A 24,175-nucleotide genomic window follows, 5' to 3' on the forward strand; every position below is an offset into this window, starting at 1 on the left:
GTGGCTTCCTATTTTGTATTGTAACGTTTTAGAGATCACGTAATATCATGTAAACGTTGACTAACTCTTTAAGACAAACAACCTGTTCATCTTATGGAGTATAAATATGTTTTGACTGATTGTAAATGTTAACGTATTCACATGTACCTTCAGTCCGTTTGAAACCTTCTTGAATGTGAATGATATTTAACCTATAGATAAATAAGTTGTATAAATACTGGATTGTGTTTCTTGATTAAGCTAGTACCTTTAAGTTTAACCTTGAAATCATTTATTACTTTGTTTGTGAATGAAAACACTTTGTTTTATGTGACGTTTGATATAGCATGATTTGGCTTAATTGGTTCTAACAAGTTGGTGAGTTTCTCCAGGTAAGTACCGCGGTTGATTGGAATTTACATGAATTACATTTCCTTAGGCAACAAAACTCACTACTAGTGATATCTCCCTTACAGTTACTACATGCCCGCCAATATATATCTTTTGTTTTACATTACTTCATTAAGACATAACGTTTATGAAAACTCGTTGTGAATGTTCTATGAAATACTTTCTAGGTTAAAGGCCATAGCCTCGATTGATGTTTAAGCTATAACATAAATAACTTAAACGTAACTCCTACCTTAACACGGATACTAGGAATAAGAAAATAGTAAACTTTACGGGTAGGGTCTTGATCTAACTCGCTTATGTGATTGCTACTCGATTAAAACTTCGTTACTTGCACAAAATTCGAGAAAACTAAACGTCGGCTCGTCACGGCAATTAAGCATGCTTTCCTATGTTAAGTGTGTGAAAGTGGAGTGTGTTTTGGGATGAGAAGGCCTCATACCCGTCACCCCCTTTTATAGGCGATTTTGTTAACCCATCGCGATACGCGATGGGTTTCTCTTTTCCCTGTCGCGTATCGCGATGCCGCAATAATACGCCACCTTACCGGATGGTGACATGTGACTTGTCATATCGTGCCACGTGTTGACACGTGGTTGGATACATGTCCGGTTTACTTAACGTAGTCATCGCGCTACGAGATGGTCCTATGGATCTGAGCCATTGCGCATCGCTACGCCGCCCAGATTTTGGTTTGTGTGCAAGGCCATCACGCTACGTGATGGGCTTATGCTTACCCCGTCGGGTATCGCAATGGAAGAAGTTTTCAGAATTTTCAGCTTTAGTCCCTAGACTTTAAGGAGTTGGCATTTTTGGCTAAATCTTAATAAGGTAATTCAGGCGGTGTTACAATAAAATAGTAAAAAACGATCCGCGGGAAGACCAAGGAAACCAGAGGCGACATGTCTCTGTTGCTAAGAAACTGGTCATGTCGTTGCATTCTACCCAATTAAGTATGTTGATGATTGTGTAATACCACCCGGGGTTAATTTTTCCATTATTGGAATGGATGGTAAAAACCTTAGTGAAATTTGGTATGTTGATCCTCATGCCAAAAATCACTTTACCGTTAATAAAGTTTATTTATGAAGTTTAAACGAGTTTTTGGAATTCAAGATCAAGAGAAATCAGGCAAGTTTGTGTTTTCTCATGGACTTGGGGAAGTAAAATTACTAGTTGATGGAAGGTTAAAGAAAATCCCATCAATTAGTTATAATCCGGAAACAGATAAGAACATCTATTAAGTATGAATCATTTGTTGTCTAAAGGAATAGAGACGGTAATTCTTGATGGTCGATGTATGTTGTAAAAGATTTTCGGGGGGGGGGGGGGGGGTAACAGGGTGGTAGAAACGAATCTGAAATAGAAAGGCATTATATGTGTTGGGTTCATAATCAAAAAGGGATTGATTGAAGTAATGAATCTGTAACCAAACCATATAATCGGAAGTTTTGAAGTAATTATGACAGAACTTGATTCGTTTCATGGAAAGGAAATTAAGATAGAACCGCAAGAAGAATCCGTAGAGAAGGAACGAATTTATTTTGTAAAGACAAAGAAGGCCTTGTTAAGGTATTTGGAAGCCATCAAAGGAAAACCTCATATTACACATCATATCCTTAGAGATGATGTTTGGAAATATGTCTCAAATGACCAGATTTATCTATTAGAGAGTTTGATAAACATATCTTACGGGATGTATAATAGACTTTCTCTAATTGGTAAAGATACATGAGAGACTCATCAAGAATGAAGGAGTATTCCAGGAAGAATTTGATATATTAGTGAGTTGGTTCATGAAAGAATATTTGAAGATTGAAAAGCCCGAAGAATGTCTATCAGTATTGGCAAAAGATAAGAAGATTGATCTTTTGAATTTATATGTTCTTGTAAACGTTGAATGTGGTAATGAGCACGTGTGTGAAGAAGATAAATGGGATATTATGGCTATCCAGTTGGGATATGAGTTTGGTGATGGGTATACTTTGAAGTTTGCCTATGTGAAATATCTCGATCTAATCGATTGGTATTATCACATTGTTAAAAGTGATGCAAAGTTTGGGGAAACAAACAATGGAAAGAAAGATGCAAACCAAGTGATGGACTACGTAAGGAACGAAAATAGTACAAGTACAATTGGAGATTTTCCACTAGGTTACAGACCAAGCGGGTCAAGGAATGTCCAAGTTCAAGTTAAAAAGGAGCCGGGTTTGGATGATGAGGAACCGAATGAAGATGACCTCGCCTATATGTTCATTAATGAAGATCCAAACGAGAACTTGAAGGACAAATGAATTAGGGGGGAAATGTAACCCTTAATTCATTTGGGTTTGCTGTTAGTTTTTTAATGTTTTTCATTATTTATCGAGTCAGTACATTTAACTTTGTTTGTTTTGTTAGTTGTTTAGTGTCTTGGCCCGTTTTGGGTAGGATCTGTTTAGGCCCGTTAGGGCTGTCTTAGTTAGTCCAGTATTGGGCCTTGTTATTGTTTGTTTGGGCTGCAAGCCAATAAACAAATTATCTATCAGATGCATGTACCTAGGGATGACAGTTACAAATAGTTATCTCATAACCGTTCTGTGAAACATCGCTCTTTTCAGTGGTATAAATATGATGAACATTCAGAAGTTTTGCAATCACAACATCAACATACGTTGTATATAATCAATCAAGTTCTTTTTTGTTCAATATCTTGATCCTATATTGTTGTTCTATTTGTGGAGTGATTATGGTGGCCAATTACTCAAAGTATGATCAGGGCAGAGAAGATCGAGGGGTCTAACATTCCCATCTTTAAAGGTGAGGGACGAGAGTTCCGGAATATAAGAATGAAGACCCTACGCATCTGATAAGATCTATGGGATACTGTTGGGAGTGGGCTTAACGAGAATGATAATGATCGACCTAGGTTATGAGAAAATCTAAAGAAAGATTCATAAGCTTGTTTTTGATGCAGCAGGCCTTACATATATGATGACGTATTCTCTCGCATTGCAGCAACCATGATCTCGAAATATGCTTGGACGTTGCTCCAAACTGTATTAAATCGGTTGGTGGTGGAAAAGTTCATGCGAAGCCTACCTCTCCATGATGTGACATCCATAGAAGAATCAAAAGACCTCTAAAGATGATTTTTTTGCTAGATTAGGTGGTTTTACAAAAAAAAAAAAAAAAAAAGAAAGAACAATGGTTTTAAATGGCTGGCTAAATTACAAGTGCTTTTAACTAATTTTCTATCTTAGATAACAGATTATAAGGATACATCAGCTAACTTTCCAAGTGACGGTCTAAATCCTTCAATTGTGACATGTAGAATCAGCTATCTCAAATAGCGAATTACGTAAAGTCGCAAACCATCATTTTTGGAATATAATTTGGACTTAGACGATACAGGGATTGCCACTTGGAAAGTTTGTTGATGGGTCGTCGTAATCCGCTATATTAGATGGTAAATTACCTATAAAGACTTATTAGTCAGCCACCTAAAACCACTTTTTTTCTTTTTTTTTAAATCACCTAATCTTGAAAAATAAAGCTCTCAAAAGGTGTCTTTTGATCAACTAATGGGCTCCTTGCAGGCCCATGAGGCTAGTGTGATACGAAAGATTGATCAAGCAAAAGAGGAGCACGCCTTTCATGCTGAAGAAGGCGATGGTTCTGTGTATCGCGGTCGAGGAGGTTCAACTAACAGAATTTGTAGCCGTGAAAGGGGCGAGGATTGAGTCATATTAATTTAAATCGTAACGATATATATAAATTTGACCCAACTCGATTTTGAGTAAAATTTAGGCCGACACGTAGATACAAATAAGCATGTCTCAACGGTTTATTTGGAATTTTATAAAACTATATGTTAAAAATTACCAAATATTAATTATAATAATAAATTACTAAACTAAACTTCAAACTAGCCAGGACTCACCAAACAAGTCGGGACTCAGAGATTCAACACCAAACAGGTCACGGCTTAAAGATTGGTCTCCAAACATGTAGGTCCTTTGAACGGATCAAACAACTAACTAAATGCATTGTGAATAGAATAAGCCAATATGAAAGACTAAATAACAAAACGGGGCCCTACGATCTCCCACTAGTCTTTATTATTTGGTCTGTTAGCTCTTGTCTTCAGTTGGTCACGTAGTCGAACGAAGAGTCATAATCAAATATTTGATTGTCAACAAAGTAACGAACAAACTTGTTGAACTTCTCAACTATCATATGAGTTTTGTCAAATAAGAAATTTGTGTTGGAATATCTTTAACACCTTATGCGGTTTCAACGGTGGGTGCGGATGATACGAAAGTGAAGGCGGTCGCGGTTCGCCATACTGACACTGCGAAATGGAACCCTAAACATTTGGCGTTTCAAATGCTTAATGTAAACCTAGGAACCGTTCCGAAATGCCATTTCTTACCTGAAGATCATGTTGTTTGGGTTCCATATTAGTAAGCTATACATCAGCAGGAAAAAACACATAATATGGTGTGTTAGTATGTATTTGTTTCAAGAATATATGTGGTGATTTGTGACGCTACTATTTATGTTGTTTCTCCTTTTGTTTATCAGTATATGTAAAGTAAACAAATAAGTAATGTTTTTCTTGCTACTTAATTTAATATTTTAACTAGTTTTTAGAATCCCGCTCTTCACGGCGGGACCGTCGTATCGAACAAAAAAACGTAATTAAAAACGTTAAATCATAAACTCGCAGCGAGTCGACGCAAAGTCAGTTTATATCAAATTACGACATTAAAACTAAACAAAAGAAATAAACCTGACAATGCCAAAATACCACAAATTATCATTTGTAGAACAAAAAAACCGGTACATTCAACACAAATTCGTAAATATATATTAGTAAGCCAATAAAAAATATTATAAATGCGAGGTATCAAACATTGAAACGCGAATATAAAACCGCGCGACGATGGGATATTTTAAATCATGAAAAAAGTTTCGGTCATTGTAAAGACGAACTATATAAAATAAGAAAATTGTATAACCGGCAAGTAAAACATGTAAAGCTGACACTTGCCAAAATTTGTGTTTAAAAATATAGTTTTATAAGTAATTTAATTAGTTGAAAAATATAAAGAAAATAAAAACCATTATTTTATTTATGAAATTATGATTAGTGATTTAATTAGTAGTTATTATACTTAATAAAATATTAAAATATTGAATAGTAAAATGAATAGTTGACATGTGGGGAGGATAAAAATCCTCTATTTGATATATATATATATATATATGATTGATTTCTTTTGAGAACCACTTTGAGTTTTAAGAACTCGAAAGAACTCAACATAACAATTTTTTTTTTCGAATTTTTTTTTACACATGTGTAATACGTAAATGTAAGTGTTGTACAAAAAATTACGGTATTTTTTTACACATCGAATCGACTTTTTACACATGTGTAACTAACGTTTAAACTTGTGTAATTATCAAAAATACTTATTCTCTCTCCTGGTTCATTTTTTAATCAAATTTAATCTCAGCCACATATTTTATATCATTTAATTATTTGTGTGGTTCAAAATTGAGTTCTTAAAGTTCTTAAAACTCACTATGGTTCTCAAAATAACCATCCCCTATATATATATATATAATGTGGATTGATTTCTTTTAAGAACCACTTTGAGTTTTAAGAACTCGAAAGAACTCAACGTAACAATTTTTTTTCCGAATTTTTTTACACATGTGTAATACGTAAGTGTAAGTGATGCACAAAAAATTACGGTAATTTTTTACACACCGAAACGAGTTTTTACACATGTGTAACTAACGTTTAAACTTGTGTAATTATCAAAAATACTTATTCTCTCCTGCTTCATTTTTTAATTAATTTTAATCTAAGTCACATATTTCATATCATTTAATTAAATGTGTGGTTTAAAATTGAGTTTTTAAAGTTCTTAAAACTCACCATGATTCTCAAAATAACCCTCCCCTATATAATGTATAATGTATGTGTAATGTTTTTGGTAAGACCCTATTGTTAGACTCATCATCAGATTGGGATGGACCATAAAACACCTAAAGGTTCATTAATATTGGTTTTAAATGAATATTATAAATATAAACTAGAAAAAACATGTTTTATGTTTGAAAAATAATGTCTTAAATAAGGTTCTACCGTACAAATCACTATACGAAAATCATCTTTATTGACAGGAAATGTGCCATATAATGTGTGTTTATGCGTGTTTTGATCAGATTGATTATGATTCGCATTTGGCGATTTTATATTCTTATGCCAAAAGGTGAGCCAACGGTTTTAATGTTTTTTAACCACGTAAACCGAAACCAAAGGTTGGAATATTTAATATCATATACGGAACTTACTAATTGCTTAGCCTAGAGTTGGTTTTACAATTTAGATTTACTGAGCCTTTAAAAAGAAGGATATGAACATAAATTGTGATCAAGATCAAATGAAAGAATCAATAATGTTTCAACAATTCTTAAGGTTTTTATTTAAGGGTTTGAAAAAAAAAGGATAACAAAAAAATTTTTCATTCTTGATCGAGTTTTTTTTTTTAAGAAAAGAAAGAGAATGGAAAGAAAAGTTAGGTTTTTTTTCCTTCAAAACTTTCCAGCCAAACATGACATGATTGTGAAGGTAAAGTTTATAGTTCATTATAATATTACTAATTTATCATATCTCAATTCTCTTTTCCATTCGGCATGGTTGTTGCTATGAGGATATAATTGTAAATTTATGATTTGTTCTCATCTTCTCCTTCCGATCTAACTCAAGAATGCAATTAACACTTTCTTTTCTTTTCTTTTATGTTAACTCGAGAATGTCTGTTAAGTATGTAATTTATTTTCCTTTCTTCGCCTATCCAATCTTATCATTTATTTTCCTTGTATTTTAAAACCGAGAATGCAATGTTAATGTTAGCCTTAATTGTGTAATCAAGTTTGATACAAGGGTGAAATTTGTAATTGGTATAAAGTATAGCATAGAGTGCCTTTTGCAACAGTTGTAAGTTTGGGGTTCTTGATGTAAATATTAGACGGTTATGGACGGCTCTAAGTTAGCTATATAACTATCCGGGACCGCGAGGGTAGTTATATAACCGTCGAGGTAGCTACGTAGCCGCTATGTCGGTTGGCTACAAATAAGACGTCGATGTAAATGTCTTGTAACAGCGTTGTTCGTATAATACAAGTTTGTGTTTCGGGTTAACCCTTGTTGTTCTACTTATATATTATTTTCTTGATTGTTGGTTGAATCAAGATCTCCTGGGTCCTATATTGGTATAAGAGCCAAAGGTTCAAAAGATCAAGATCATTGTAATTCAATCTTCAATCAAGAATTCTGTGGCGCTTACCACGGTTATCAAAGAATCGAAAACCGAGTGGTGAGATTATAAATTATTCGCTGCAAATTTCGAACATCAAACTATTTTTGGTGTTAGGGAGATTCGAATTTATAAACAAGAAGAGGATGGTTGCGATGTTTTGGTGACGATTAGAATCGGTTCAAGTTTCAACGTGTCGGATGTGACTTGTGGTGGTGGGTATGATGTGATTTGGTAAAAAAGATGCAGCAGTGGTAAGAGAACGGTGGTTCATTCTTTATAACAGAATCAGAGTATGAGGAGGCTTATTTAATGTGTGTGTGTTTTATAAATAGTTGTTAAATTTGTTAAAGGTTCTAGTATTAAATATTTAACAAAAAGGGTTTTTAATTAAATATATATATTTAAAATTTATTGTAATTAACATATTAAAATATAGATATAAGTTCAGGTGTTTTATAAAAAGTTTATATTCTCTATAAATATTATTATTATTTACTATTGACAATATTAATTAAAAAAATCTCTATTAATATTAATACAAATGTACTTTTATAAAAAAAAAATATATAATATTATTTAATACATCTTTAAATAAACTATTCTTAAAGAAAAGGTTATTTTGTTTTATATAAATTTAGTAACTTTTGTAAAATAAGTAAAATATTGTAACTCTTGATTAACTGTCCATTAACTCAAAACTCGAATATATAGAATACATTCATTAATCATAAGTATCTCTCCTATTACTTTTACTTAAGACCATCTGTTGATCTATCTCGTCGAGCGTGACTCTTGTTTGCTACCGCATTCATTTTTCCTCGCTTATTGCTAAGGTGAGTATTCACTTCCCTATTTTACGCATTTTAAATCTTTTGGGGACATATGTGTAACTTAAATATTTGCATATTATATAGTATTCAATTGCAACTGTTAATCCTTGTGTGTGCTATTTGTTTACTTGCTTTATTTTACCGCATTCGGAGAGGTCCATAATAATAGTATGATCATACGACAGTCGTAGTGGCCGGCGTCCAATCACATGACAATGGTTTCACCGACAACTCATTTTTTGTAACCAATGTCCGATTCGCATGGCAATACTTTAGCCCATTCTTTATTATTATCTGTTTGAATTGTGTACATGTTATGGTATAATTGTTATCTCACAGGAACAATTTGCGTTTTCTTTTATATATTATATTGTACTAAATAACTAGTGTTTTACTCACTCAACATGTGTTGTTGACAAAATTATTTCTATTTTATATGCATATGCAGGTTATCGTATGATTTTAATGCAAGTTGGTGAAAACTTAGTGAAGAATTTAAGTTAGAAGTATTTTAATCAAGATCATTAAAAATATAAATTTGTTTTGTTGTATTATGGATTATATACTTGTTTGTATTTGATTTATTTGATTATTTAATTAAACTTAATAGATATTGTCACCTTTAAATTATTGCATGATGGTACCTTGAGAGCTGTGAACAATCAGCTCACGCCCCGTCATTTCCGCCATAGGTTGGGGTGTGAAATCAAGCAGTTTAGAAATATGGTTTGAAAGCAACACGATTACTTTTAAAGTTGTAAACAATGATAAGACAAAAATGTAACACTTTAGGTTTAGGTAATGTGATAACCAACTAGTCACATATCCAGTTAAATTGATTGCACAGTAATTACTAGACCTAGTAGTTTGGTTGTGTTGACAAACACAACCGTAACCGAATTGCTGACACAATTGAACGCGATCTACCCAATTTCAATTTTTATATTATGAAAATCAGTTATCATGCAATGACTAACGGCTATCGGATCAATGAATCAAGAACCTAGTCCCAAATGTTAATGAATAAACCGAATAGTTGATGCAAGATTCGATAAACAAAACATAAACTCTTTAAAAATCAATCAATAAAGAAAACAAGATCAAATATTATATTCAACCAAGTTCTTAATGAATACAAGCACAAATAATCCGATCATAGTCAGTTTACACAAAACCCTATGGATTATCTACTTGTTTACAACTAAAATGATCACAAAGGTTTTTAGGCTGACATCGACATAACGATTAACTCGCTTATATGACGAAAAGGTGGAAGCATGGACTGATTGAACAAACCGAGGGCTCTGGGATGATGGAAAAATTGTCCTATGGTTCTTCAACAGCTGGTAGAAAGAATGATATCTCGAATGGGGCTGAAAACGGATTTTTATGGAATTAGGTTTAATTTCCCGTCATTTATGGCTTGGTCCTTCGCGTAGCGCGAAGGACAAAATAGCTGGGTAAATTTAAGACTCTTCGCGTAGCGCGAAGGGTTACCTTCTCATCCCTTCGCGTAACGCGAAGAACAAACATGACAAGAATTATTTGGCATTTTCTTGATCCTGCATCGGGATGTGTGCCAATCATTTCCGCTCTTCTACGTTAGCATTCCAAGCTCTTAAATAACACCGATAAGTATCTTTAATGTCCAAATACGTGAAACACATAAATACGCTGGAGGTACCAATATCCAAACTATATTTAAACAAAACTGAACATATTAATATAATAATGTACTTGAATTATACCCGACCATTAGTTATGCGAAGCCTACCTCCACGATGTGACCATGTTATGACAACCATAAAGGAATCAAAAGACCTCTCAAAGCTATCTTTTGACAAACTAATGGGCTCTTTGCAGCCCATGAGGCTAGGGTGAATCGAAAGATTAATCAAGCAAAATTGGAAAATGCCTTTCAAGCCAAAGAAGATATGGTGGTTCCGCGTATCATGGTTGAGTAGTGTTGAAATATGTAATTCAATAGAGTTTATAGGTTATATTTTACTCATTATTTTTATCTTAATTTTTTGTATGGTGGCTAAATGGGCTTGGGTCTGGATGGGCTTCACAACAAGGTGCATATTGGGCTGGAGACTTCAAGACGGGCTAATAGACACTTTAAGGCCTGTTGAGTTTTCTCTTGGATTAGTTCGTTTATATTATAATGTGTTGATGGTCATTATTTGATACGCACACAAAGTATCTCAGAAGTCATTTTGTTCTCTCTAGTTTTGTTATTCATCTAGGATTTGTTCATCTTGTTGAGTGAGTGTAGAATCTGTTAGTGAGTAATTGTAATAATCTGCTATGAAACTGGAACTTCAAGTTAAAAATAAAACTGGTTTTATTGATGGAATTTGTATTAGATCTACTACTAATGATACTCTTTCTAGGAAGTGGGATAGATGTGTGGTTTTTACTTGGTTATTGAATTCTGTGTTTGAAGATCTTTACTTAGGACAAGTTTATTCAACTCTTGCCTCTGATGTTTGGAAAGAGTTGAAAGAAACTTATGATAAAGTAGATGGGTCTGTGATATTCAATTTGTATCAAAAGATTAATGGATTTAGTCAAATTAACCAGTCAGCTTCTGTTATTATCACAAACTAAATATAATGTGGAAACAGTTGGATCAAATCCTTTAATTACCAACTTGTACTTGTAATGCTTCAAAACAATTTAATGATTTTAACAATTTAATAAAACTTATGCAGTTTCTTATGGGCCTTGATAGTGGGTATGAGTCTGTAAGAACTAATCTACTAATAAGAGAGGAACTTCCCACTGTCAAAGATGCCTTTGTTATTATTTCAAGAGAAAAGTCACATAGAACTTCTAATAGTGGCACTCAGAAGGGACAAACCCAGACAGTTGGGTTGTTTCCAAGTCAAATTAGTTTTTTGACAACAAAAAGATACCTAGTAGAAATTCTAATCAAAATTTAAAATGCTATCATTGTAATAAAGTTGAGCATACCGTAGATAAATGTTTTGAGATAATAGGGTATCTTGCGTGGATGAAACCTAGAAGTGGTCAATTGAAAAAGAATGAAACTAGCAATAACTCGGACACTGAATGTTCCAGTGCATCCACCTCTCTCTCTGCCGGTGGACTTACTCTTGATCAAGTGACAAAGTTGTTAAGCCTTCTTAATGAGAAAACTGGTGATAACGCTCAAAGTTGTAACATGTCAGGTAACTTTAGTCCTTAGTTTTGTACTATTAGCAATAGTAGACCCATGTTTTGTTTTGCTAGTAATACAAAATTTGAGTCAAGATCTAGTTGGGTGGTTGACTCAGGGGCAAACCAACACATGGTAATGTCTGATATAGGATTAATAAATTCACTTGATGTTTCAAATTTAAATATTAGAGTTAGACATCCAAATGGAACTAGTGCTACTGTAACCAAGACTGGTAATATAAAATAGAATGATATGGTTACATTAAATGATGTGTTTGTGGTTCCGGGCTACCATGTGAATTTAATGTATGTGTATAAGTTTGCTAGGGATAGAAAATTAACTGTGTCCTTTGATGAAACAAATTGTTATATTCAGGACTCTTTAACAAAGAATGTCCAGGTGACTGGTAGTCAGCTTGATGGACTGTATGTTTGTGGTGATGCTTCTTTAATAGATAAGGTGTGTTTTAATAGTTTTAGTAATTTTAATATATGGCATGCTAGACTTGGTCATCCATCTGATGTGGTTTTAAGAGTTTTAAAAGATTCTTTAAAACTTAAAATAGTTGAAAGTAATGATCCATGTGAGGTTTGTCGCAAAGCCAAGCAGCAGAGAACCTTTTCATTTGAGTGATCATCTCACTAAAGAACTAGGTGAGTTAATACACCTTGATGTTTGAGGTCCATATAGGATCCAAAGCAGAGAGAGATTTAGGTATTTCTTAACAATAGTAGATGATTACTCAAGGGCTATGTGGGTTTATTTGACGAGACACAAAGATGAAGTATTTTTCCATATAAAATGGTTTGTGAGTATGATTAAAACTCAGTTCAATAAAGCTATAAAAACTTTTAGAAGTGACAATGGTACTGAGTTTGTTAATCATCAAATGAACTTATTCTATGTTGAAAATGGCATAAATCATCAAGCAACATGTGTCTATACTCCTCAACAGAATGGGATTGTTGAAAGGAAGCATAGACACTTGTTGAATGTGGCAAGATCCTAACTTTTCCATTCCGGAATCCCTTTAAAATTTTGGACTGAATGTGTGCTAATAGTTACTTAATTAACAGGACACCTTCGGTGCTGAGTAGTAAATCACCTTATGAACTTGTGTATGGTTTTAAGCATGTTTTAGGTCATCTTAGGATACTTGGGTGTTTATGTTTTAGTACTGTTTTGATTAGTCATGATAAATTTGGCAGTAATGCTGATCAGTGTGTCTTTATTGGCTATACAAATCAGAAAAAAGGATAAAAACTTTGGAATTTGGAGAGAAAGCAAATTATTTTTTCTAGAGATGTCAAGTTTTATGAGTCCATATATCCTTTTAACGATAATGTGAACTTACAAGACATTGATAGTAGAAATAATAATGTTGACCACCTTATTTTTTTTATTTATAAGATGTTACTAACCCCGAGCAATCTGTAGATGACCTAATACCTAATGATGAGAATACCAATGCTAGAACTTCGTCTCATGGGTCTGAGCAATCTGATACTAGTTTGGATTAGTCACTGAGTATGGCTGGTAATCAACAAACCAGTGAACTACCCACTGGTTCATGTAGGGTTCAGGATGTAAGAGGAAGTAATGAGAATACAAATAATTATGAGGGTAATGATTCAAGTCAGGGACTTCTACAGTTCTTAGGAGGTCAACTACAAATGTTATTTTTCCAAAAACCTTGAATGATTATGTTATAGAGGATAAAGTCAAATATGGTCTAGAAAAAGTTGTCAATTATACTAAGTTGTCTAGTCAGAATATGTGCTTTGTTTCAGTGTTAAATAAAAATAGTGAACCTAAGCGTTTTTGTTGAAGCTGCAAGTAACCCGGATTGGGTCATTGCTATGAATAATGAGATTGAAGCACTTCATAGAAATGATACGTGGGAACTTGTAGAACTACCACATGGTTGGAAAAGATAAAACTTGTAGAAGCACTTCATAGAAATAACTGATTCTATTTTTGTAGTGCTACTTGTATATGTTGATGATATAGTAATCACATGTAACTGTTTAAGGGGGAAATTGAAAAGATAAAACAAAGTCTTATATACAAGTTTATGATTAAAGATCTAGGTGACCTCAAATATTTTCTTGGAATTGAGGTCATTAGATCTGGGTCTGGAGTTTGTTTATCTCAAAGCAAATATTGCTTAGATTTATTAGCTGAGTATGGTTTAACTGCTTCCAAGCCGGTTAGTAACCCTATTGAGCACCATTTTGTTATTACAAATATGTGTAATAAGAATGATATTTTTTTAACCAATATAACTGGTTATCAAAAACTCGTGGGTAAATTGATTTATTTGTCTCACACTAGACCTGATATTGCATACTCTGTGTATTTCTTGAGTTATTATATGCACAAGCCCTCTAGTTGTCATCTCAATATTGCTTTAAGACTACTTAGCTATTTAAAGGTCCTCAGGTAAGGGTATTTTAATAAGCAAAGATGCGGGACTTGAGGTGAGTGTATACACTTATTCAAATTGGGCTGAGTGTTTAGAGACTCGAAAATATGTTACTGATTTTTGTGTGTTTTTGGGTAAAACTCTAGTATCTTAGAAAAGTAAAAAAAAAAAAAGCAGTCCACCATTTCTAGATCTTCCGCAGAAGCAGAGTATCGTGCCATGTATACTGCAACATGTGAAGTGATGTGGATTACAAATTTGTTAAGTGAGTTACATGTGAATGTGGAATCGCCTTTAAAATTGTATTGTGATAACACTGCAGCTATTTCTATAGCTACAAATCTTGTCTTCCATGACAAGACTAAACATTTCAAATTGAACTTGTTTTTCTTAAGAGAAAAATTTGCTAAAGGGCGTGTTCAAATTGTTGGCATAAAGTCTAAAGATCAAATAGCTGATATATTTACTAAAGGACTTTTGATAAATCAACACACTGAACTATGTAAACATTTGGGTATGTTTGATGTGCTTGGTCATTGAATTGTGGGGGGTATTGAAATATGCAATTCAATAGAGTTTATAGGTTATATTTTACTCATTATATTTATCTTATTTTTTTTAGGGTGGCTAAACTGGCTTGGAGGTATGGATGGGCAGGATAGCAAGGTGCATATTGGGCTGGAGACTTCAAGACGGGCTAAAAGACACTTCAAGGCCTGTTGAGTTTTCTCAAGGATTAACTCGTTTATATAATGTGCTGATGGTCATTATTTGATACACACACAAAATATCTTAGAAGTCATTTTGTTCTCTCTAGTTTTGTTATTCATCTAGGATTTTTTCATCTTGTTGAGTGAGTGTAGAATCTGTTAGTGAGTAATTGTAATAATCAGATCACTGTGTTGATGATCTGGTGAGTCTTCTTGATTTCTGAAAGATAACTGTCTTCTGTTGTTCTGTAATATTTCTTATTTGTGTGTTCAATAAAGTTCAAGTGATTTGAAGTTAATCTTATTACCAATTTTGACAAGTAGTTCTACTAATAGAAGTCGTGGCCGTGAAAGGGTTGAGGGTTGGGTTTGAAACGTTCTATATAACTTGACTTAACTCGATTATGGGTAAATTTAAGGTCAACATGTAGATAAAAATAAGCACATCTTAATGGTTTATTCGGAATTTTTAAAAAAATGTATATATTAGAAGTTACAAAATATAATTTAAAATTAATTATAATAATAAAATACTAAACTAAATTTCAAGCTAGTCAGAGATTGGACACCAAGTAGGTTGGGATTTAAAGATTGGTCAACAAACGGACCAGGACGCAACATTTGGGTTTCAAACATTTTGGTATTAAAAGTCCGTCGTCGTTATTGCTATGTGTTCCATTTTGTATTTAATTAACTCCATCGATCTCCCACTTTATAAATTCCACCTCGACCACTCATCAAACATATAACTCACTCTTTCTTCTCCACGTTTGTACACAGTGCATTTGTCTGTATACTTCTACAATACATAAATAATGTTGAAAAGGAATGTTTATTTATTTCTATTGAAAATAAAAAGTATATGAAAAGATTTTGTTTATATTTTGAACCTGTACATGTGTTTATAATTTATATGTTATATTACTTACACATATATAAATAAACGGTTAAAATATTAACAAACATATGTGTACAAATAAGTTTGATGTGTGTAGAAGCTAAAGGTGTTCATATTTGTTTTCATTCCAGGTCCAACGTAGAGCACAGGCAGAGGTGTGAGAGAGAGAAGAAAAGGTAGAGACACGGGAGGGCATGCGGAATTCTGGGGGGATGTTCGGATAACTTTTGTGAGGCTAGTGGAGGAGAGAGTAGAGAACCGAGCAAGAGATGTGAGAAGGAGATGAGAGAGAGAGAGAGAGAGAGAGAGAGAGAGAGAGAGAGAGAGAGAGAGGCGGAACGTCGATATTAAATTGTGGGTGCTCTAAATTACTAAGCATACTATCTTACAACACTATAAGTGTTTCTAAGCTATAGTTTATTTAAGGTTCATTAACGTGTGTTTCCCTTTTGTTCGCTAATATTTGTTTGTTTGTGTTCCGGTCTTCCTTAAAGGTTCTTTATATTTTTTATGACTTCTCAAATCTTTTGATCCTAGCAAAATTATTAACTATAAAGAAAAAATATGTGTGTCATGTGATTAATTTATATGTAAATTACAAAAAAAAAGCATCAACAAAAATCTTGGTAGCTGGACCAAACGTACCATGACATTTACCATTATTGGTAGCAAACTTAAATAATAGATTCTTTGGTTATGTTCTTTTTTGTCCGTGAACCATTCACTAACTTGTTCATTTTTTTAATGAGCATACACGAACAAGAAATTTCATTTGGTTAGGTGATCTGTAAACTATTCGCTTGTCTGTTCATTTTCTTAAGTTCACACACGAACAAGAAATTTCAGTCGGTTAGGTGTCGGTAAACCATTCGCTTATCTGTTAAAAACTTAATGAACAAACATGAAAAATGCCTTGTCTAGCTCGGTTCATTTAGAAACCCCTACTTCAAACTGAAGGTCTTCAGATCCAATCAAGTTGTTCATACTACTACGATGATTGACTAAATTTAATAATTAGTCAATGTTTATGTATTCAAAGGTCTATGCATGAATATTCCAATCTCTAACCCTACATGCAATTTATATGGCTATGCTTGCTTGTGGACTTGTGGTAGTTGGCCATAGTTAGAACACGTCGTCCTTGTTGGAATGCATTGCATTTTGAATTAAATGAAACCCATTTACCGATTTATAAATACCACATCGACGATTCATCAAACATTGTCAAAATTTAACCAAAAGATTCAGTTTCAATTTCCCTCCAATGAAGTTCTTTCTTCTCCTCTATGCACTTCTTTCGGTAAGTTTCTATATATATATATATATATATATATATATAATACATATATGATGGTTATCATTACAAAACTCTAAATTATTTTAAAAACTTTAAAGAACTTTTAATAACAAATGTTTTTTTATAAAAATTTTTATATGTTAATATTATTTGAGTATAATTTTATCACTTTTTAGATTTATATTTATGATTACATTTATGAAAATTAGTTTTACACATATCTATGTTTTATTTACACATATATAAATTTGTTATTACATAAATTGTATATATGTGTAAACTTATGATAAATGTAATCAAATTTTTTTTAAAATGATAAAACTAGTCTCAAATAATGTTAATATAAAAAAAATTAAAAAAAGTTTGACTGTTATGAGTTCTTAAAAGTTTTTAACTTTTTTAAGTTTTAAAAGGATACCACCAACCCACACACACATATATATATGGGTGAGATCTAGAAAAAAAAGAGCTACTAAAGAATTATTCTTAACATTTTTAAAATAATATTTTGCGATTGCTTTTCTTTCCTCATAATAAGATGATATTGTTTTAAAAAAAATGTTCATGTATGTAATGCATATGCACATTAATGTGTATTGCATATATAAAATAATGTTTTATTGCATATAATACAACACAAATGCATTTTATAATACACACTATTTAATATATGCAAATACAACACTAATAATTGTATGCAAAACACACTATCGCATATATGTAATACAACACTAATACACATATGCACTATATCGATTTTTTTTTATTTTTGTATATAATATAACACTATTGCAAATATACAATACAAACAAATGTATATATACTATTCAACACTATTTCAAATATCAAAATGCACATTATTTCACATATGCATTATAAAAAAAGTCGATGTATTGCATATATGCATTACAATGAGTTTTTTTTTTAATTTTTTATTTTTAAGTTTTTTATGGTGAAGAATAACAACATATAAGTTATCTAGTTCCATCTCTAGTTCATTATGAAATACTTCATTATGAGTTCTCTAGTTCCATCTCTAAGAAAAAGTTATCTCTTGATCTTTTCCTTATATATATATATATATGATTGAGATTATGTGAGAACTATTTTAAAATTGAGAACTTTAAGAACTATTTTAGATCACAAAAAGCCCAAAAATAAAAAAAAAAAAACATTAAACAAAAAAAAAGCGCAAAAATAAAAAAAAATAAAAACCAAAAATTCTTATTTATCATCCCGGTTTTACAAAAAAAAGGTCTCGGTTTAGCTAAATTATACATATATGTATACGATGTACATATATGTGCATACATGTTTTTTATACACATATATACAATTTAATGTAAATGATAATGTACATATGTGTACATTACGTAACTAGAGATTAAATTAAATTATACACATGTGTATAATAAGAAGGTTTTTTTAATGAAAACGGAATAAAATATAAGAATTTTGTTTTTTTTTTTACTTTTTTAAAATTTTTGTTTTTTTATTTTAGATTTTTTTTAAAATATTCTTTTAGTGGTTTTTTTAGTGTTCAAAATGGTTCTAAAATTCCTCAATTTTCAAAGGGTTATCTTAGGATCATTACCCTATACGCGCGTGCGTGTGAAATTTCTCAAAACCTTTAAAATCCGAATCTTCAATGAGTATTTGCCGCACAAACGGGTGTATAAACTTTAAAGTTTCTATTTATATGTGATACTAAAACACTAACAGTCTAAAACCTAATCTCACACCGTACATACATTGTGAGATTAGAGGGAGTAACATGTTACATGTGTACATCAGCACCCTAATACGTGATGTATGTATAATATGTTGAAATAACTCAATAAGTACTATGTAGAAACTATAAGCATTCATATTTACTTTCATACTAAGGCTAAGGGTAATGGGGCTTGGTTGAGCCCCAAGTGATTCAAGCAAAATCTGACACTTAGGCGTTGATGTGGCACATGATCAAGCCCCTCAACCAAGCCCCAAAAGGTGTAGTGGTCCAGGTGATCAGAGGCTTGGTCAGGGGTTTGATTGATTTTTTTTATTTATTATTATTTTTTTGTTATATACACAAATAGAAATTAAAATACTTCATTAAAACATAAATAAAAATGAAAATAAAAAAATACATATAAATAGCGCTTTTATTTTTGTGTTGCCAAATTCTTTCGAATACTTTCCTTTTCTTCCTTCATTAGCGCTTGGTCGTATGGCGGTAGGTGGCTAAAGTCTTTGGCTAGAAAAGCCAAACTCTTGAAACGGTTTCTTTTGTGTCGAGCTTCACCAATCGAGTGGAGGCCACTTGACAATTCCTTAATGTTTTTTATAGTCGCCATCAACAACCGTTTTTTTCCCATGATCCCTACCCGGAGGGCGGCTACAACCTTGGTCTTTCAAATGACATTCGGACAAGTTTAGGTCGAAGTCAATTTGATTCTCCGACCCGCTTGAAGAGACGTATGTGCCGGACGCACTAGTTTTTGTACGTTTTGCCCCATCGCCCATGTCCTCCGCACATAGTTCAATCCATTCTGAGCACTTTCTTAACACCTCTCACAAGTAGCCATCGTCAAACGTCTTCACCACCCCATACCTTCGCAACACCTCTTGTTTCCATTCATCACAAGTGAATCGGTAAACCACGAGATCATCGGACCCACTCGGCCGCATTCGGTTAGCATTGCGGTTATGTATGTTGGTAAACAATCCTACATATTTACGAGTATCGGTCCACCGACCCGATATCATATTATCGGTACGAGCCCTACTCCCCACTTGTTCATAAAAACATTCCCGAACCTTGTCCAAAAAAACTCGAGCTTTTTGAAAGTCGGCTACAAAATAAATAACAAAAAATGTAATAAGTACACATAAAACTTAAAAGATATATTAAACAATAAAATTCACGAAATAATTTACCTGCGTTCCGATCTTGGGATATTTCATTCCAAGCTTTCGCCAACGCAAACTTCTCTTCTTTAGACCACGGAGTAGACTTCCGCTTCTTCGGTGCCGAAGGACCTTCCGCTTCGCCGGTCTTCTTCCCCTTCTTTTTTGGGATCGTTTTGACGGCTCCGGTTGTGTTTCCGGGACCGAAAAATCAGGTTGTGACATCCTAATGAACTCTTGAAACGAATTGTCGTCCATGTAGTTACATTCCTTCGGAAATTGAGTGTCGTTGATGTTGCCCCAACCCGACATGGTTTATAACTTGATAGATTATTAAATTATTAGAGAGAAATGTAGTGAGAATGGTGTGTTATTATTATAAAATGGGGTAGTTATTTATAATGTGTTATTTATTAAAAAAAAAAAAAGAAAAGAAATTAAACTAGCCAACGGCTAGTTTTTTGAACACCCAACAGCCCAACCGCTATATTGGTCCCGCGGTCACAGCCATGCCGGCCCACCGCGCCCACCCTCACCTCAAGGATGTAACGGTGTTCGCAAGCCACGTAGGCGGCCGCTCCCACCGCTCATCCCCCACTACCTTCAGTCTAAGAGCGTCCACAATGTGTGGGTCTGGATATGATGTAGAGTAGTTACCAACAAAATCCAACATTGAATCCGACCGTTACCAATAAAATAATTACACTATTCCCCATTGCTTGCCTAGTTCTTCGATCAGCTACCACCATGATTTGACAGCTTCCCTAGACCTGGATCAACCATTGAGTACACCTTGACTATGTCCAATGGTCTTTAACGAACCCAAATTTATACATCTCAATTCTGCCTCGAAACCGTAACCATCGAACCTGTTGTCTCCCATTTTCTTTCGGTATTTTTGATCGTCAGTTTCATCCCCGAAGTGCCTCCGGCCACACGTATGCCCATATTACTACTGCATAACTCTAACATCCATGAAGAAATATTTATACATATATTTATGGATTATAAGTTTTTGATTGTTGGAGTAGTCAGAGATTCACACAAAATAAACACGTGCTTTGGAACGATTTCCTTGTATTAACTTCAAACGAAAATTACAAAGAAAAAATATCGAACTTGCGGAAAGGAAATGGGATGTTGGATTTTAATAAGATAAAATGATGATCCCCCCCCCCCCCCGGTGTAATATGGGTGGGATACTCCTGAACCACTGAAACTTAATTTGTGCATATTGAACCACTAGAGTTTTCTGGCGGGCTCAGTACGCCATCTTCCGTTAGTTGATCGTCGTTGCTTGTCATAAAAACAGTGAAATGACCATTTTACCCCTAAGTCTATAAGACTATAATTAATTATAAAAATTATCTTTCAAAAGCGTGTTGCTGATGGGTTCGAACACCCGACCTTCAATTTAATAACACACAAAACCTATCATGTGAGCAAATATGATGTTTGGTATAGTTGTATAATATGAAATATTTATTACCACTTCATCACTTTATTAAAGGCTTCCTCATCATCATCTCCATAACTTCATAGTCATCATCTCTAGATGTTCACCATCATCTCAATCTCTATGCATCTCCAGATCTCAACACCCCTAGATTTATCAACTAAAAGTAACATTGTTTATACAATATATAACACCACCAAAACATATACCTGCAAGATCTAAAAAAATGCAAAAGCCCGTCAGTGGAGAACCCGGAGCACTTATCAAGCTTAAGAACCTCAAGAACATGCCCACGTTCACGAGCCAACACTTCCAGATCTTCATCTTTAACAATCATTCTTCTAAACCTCCTCCACCCACAGCCTTGCATACCCGCCCCAGTCATCGGGTATTAAGTCATACATGGTGTCCCGTGGCTTCCCTTTTTATTTTCAATGATTCAATAGACGGATATCTCCGCATCCGTTGTTTAGGTGTGGTGTGGTCTACCAACCAAGATCAATCATCATCTCTCCAGATTTATTATCCTCATCCCAATAATATCTTCAAGCTTCGAGCACAACCACCATCTCCAATCTTCGTCACCATCTATGTCTATCACTCCAGAACCAATCAAGTCCCAATTATGTCGGAAAAACGAGATGGCCAAAATCCATGGCGGCGGCAGCTGATATGGTGGCGGAGGTTAAGGGTTTTGATCGGAATGAGTGATAGATGTGGTGGTTGAATTATTGAAGCAACTAGTTGTGGGATTGAAGGGTTTGAGTGATGAAATCTATGGTTTAGTTTAAAATGAACAAGATGAATGCTTGAAAGAAATAAGGGTTTGGTTTAAAATGATGATGAAATTCAAAGAAGAGGTTCTGGATGGGATGATGTTCTAGGGTTTAAGGTTGATGATGATTAAGATCGATGATGATGATGACGACGACAACGAAGATCATCATCATCATATATTATTGTTATTATTATTATTATTATTATTATGAATATTAAAAGAGAACGACCAAGATACCCATGCCGCCAGCTGGTCAACTAATGGAAGAGGGCATACTGAACCCGCCAGAAAACTCAAGCGGTTCAATACGCGTAAATCAAGTTTCACTGGTTCAGGGTATCCCTTCCATATTACACAGGGGGGCAAATCATAATTTTCACTTTTAATAATCCAAATTTTGGCCTAGTAATTGGTCGATATTAATCACAACTTAAGAAATTCCATATGTTAATCCCAATTTTCATCATATTGACCTCCACTAAGCATTTCCCTAACGACGACTAACCGAGTTAGTTTTTGAGCAAAATATGTCATTTCTTTAAAGCGGTAAAAAAACTTTTGTTTACTATAAACCAACTTTATTTTGTTGATCTCCAACTGGGGGCGCAAACGAGACGAGATGAGCTCGAACTCGACTCGTTTCTATCTTAATTTTTAAAGCTCGAGCTCGTCTCCTTAGTGGTTTTTTAAATTCGAGGTCAACTCGTTTACCATTTATTAATCAATTATTATATATTTTATAATTAAAAACTTATATAAAAATAGCATTATATAATTTGTATTTTTTATCTATTTTTTCGCACTATATAATTAATATTAATAATATAAATTTTCAAACTCATCTTCATAAACCTATAATCGGCACTGCGGATACGGTGATGGTAATGAAGGCCATAAAATAAAAGTTGAGTTTAACTTAAGAAATTTCTTAAGTTTGAATTAGTACGGTCATTAGGCCAAAGTTTATATTATCAAAATCCAATATCCTAAAGAAAAATGAACTACTGTTTTTATTTAATTAAACATTCAGGCCCTGTTTGTTTTTTGCCTCTTTTCTCTGAATAGAGGAAAACGTCTGATTCGGTCAGACGTAATCAGACGTGGGGCTGTTTGTTTTTTTTCTGGCATTAAGAGGTTCAGCGTCTTAATAGCATCTGAACCAGTAAGAGCTTTTAGTGGGTCTGAAAACCTCTTAACCCCAAAAAAACATACGTTTGTCTCCGGCCTCCATTAACTTCTAACCCGGAGACTAGGCTCCATCTCCGACGACTAGAGGTTCGTTTCTAGCCTCCACCTCTTAATGATTCAGATTTCAGACATTTGAACCACCTCTTAACATTCAGATGTGATATTCAGATTCAGACCTAAATCTCTAAAAAAAAACAAACGGGGCCTCAGTTAAACTAGGCTATTTGAAGGAAATAAACATTAAGAAAAAAACAAATACTAGTAGAGACAATCCCATGATGCTTCACGTTGCATATCCCATGTTCTCCACCTTTGAATAATTAAATTTTCCCACATTTTTGGTTTTTTTTTCACCAAGTCAGTAGTAGTCTAACATTGATAACCCTAAAACTCAACCAAAAACTAATGTGTCAATGGTTATGATGACAGTCGTTTTACTCATACGAAAATCTAATTAGGGATGAGCTTGGTACCGTACCGGGTACCGAAAATGCTGATCCCTAAAATCACGTATTCTTGGTACCGGTATTAAAGGTAAATTTGAAAAAATACCGGTACCGTACCGATCCCGAAACTCAAAACTTTGGTACCGATTCAGTGCCAACGGTATCGATTTCGGTATCGGTACCGAATTTGGTCATCTCTAAAGCTAATTAGCCTATTAGTTAAAGTAAGTAGGGCATCATTCCATGTAGTAGCTAGACTTACATTGATTTATAGCATTTAGAGTTATGGTTAACTATTAAATTACCTTTTTGTTAAAGATATAAGTCCTTATAGTAACGAATCATTATATTTACATAACTAT

This window comes from Bidens hawaiensis, unplaced genomic scaffold, assembly GCF_021521415.1.
Source record: "Bidens hawaiensis isolate Kalapana, Puna unplaced genomic scaffold, B.hawaiensis_p1.1 tig00048972_1, whole genome shotgun sequence".
Taxonomy (NCBI): domain Eukaryota; kingdom Viridiplantae; phylum Streptophyta; class Magnoliopsida; order Asterales; family Asteraceae; genus Bidens; species Bidens hawaiensis.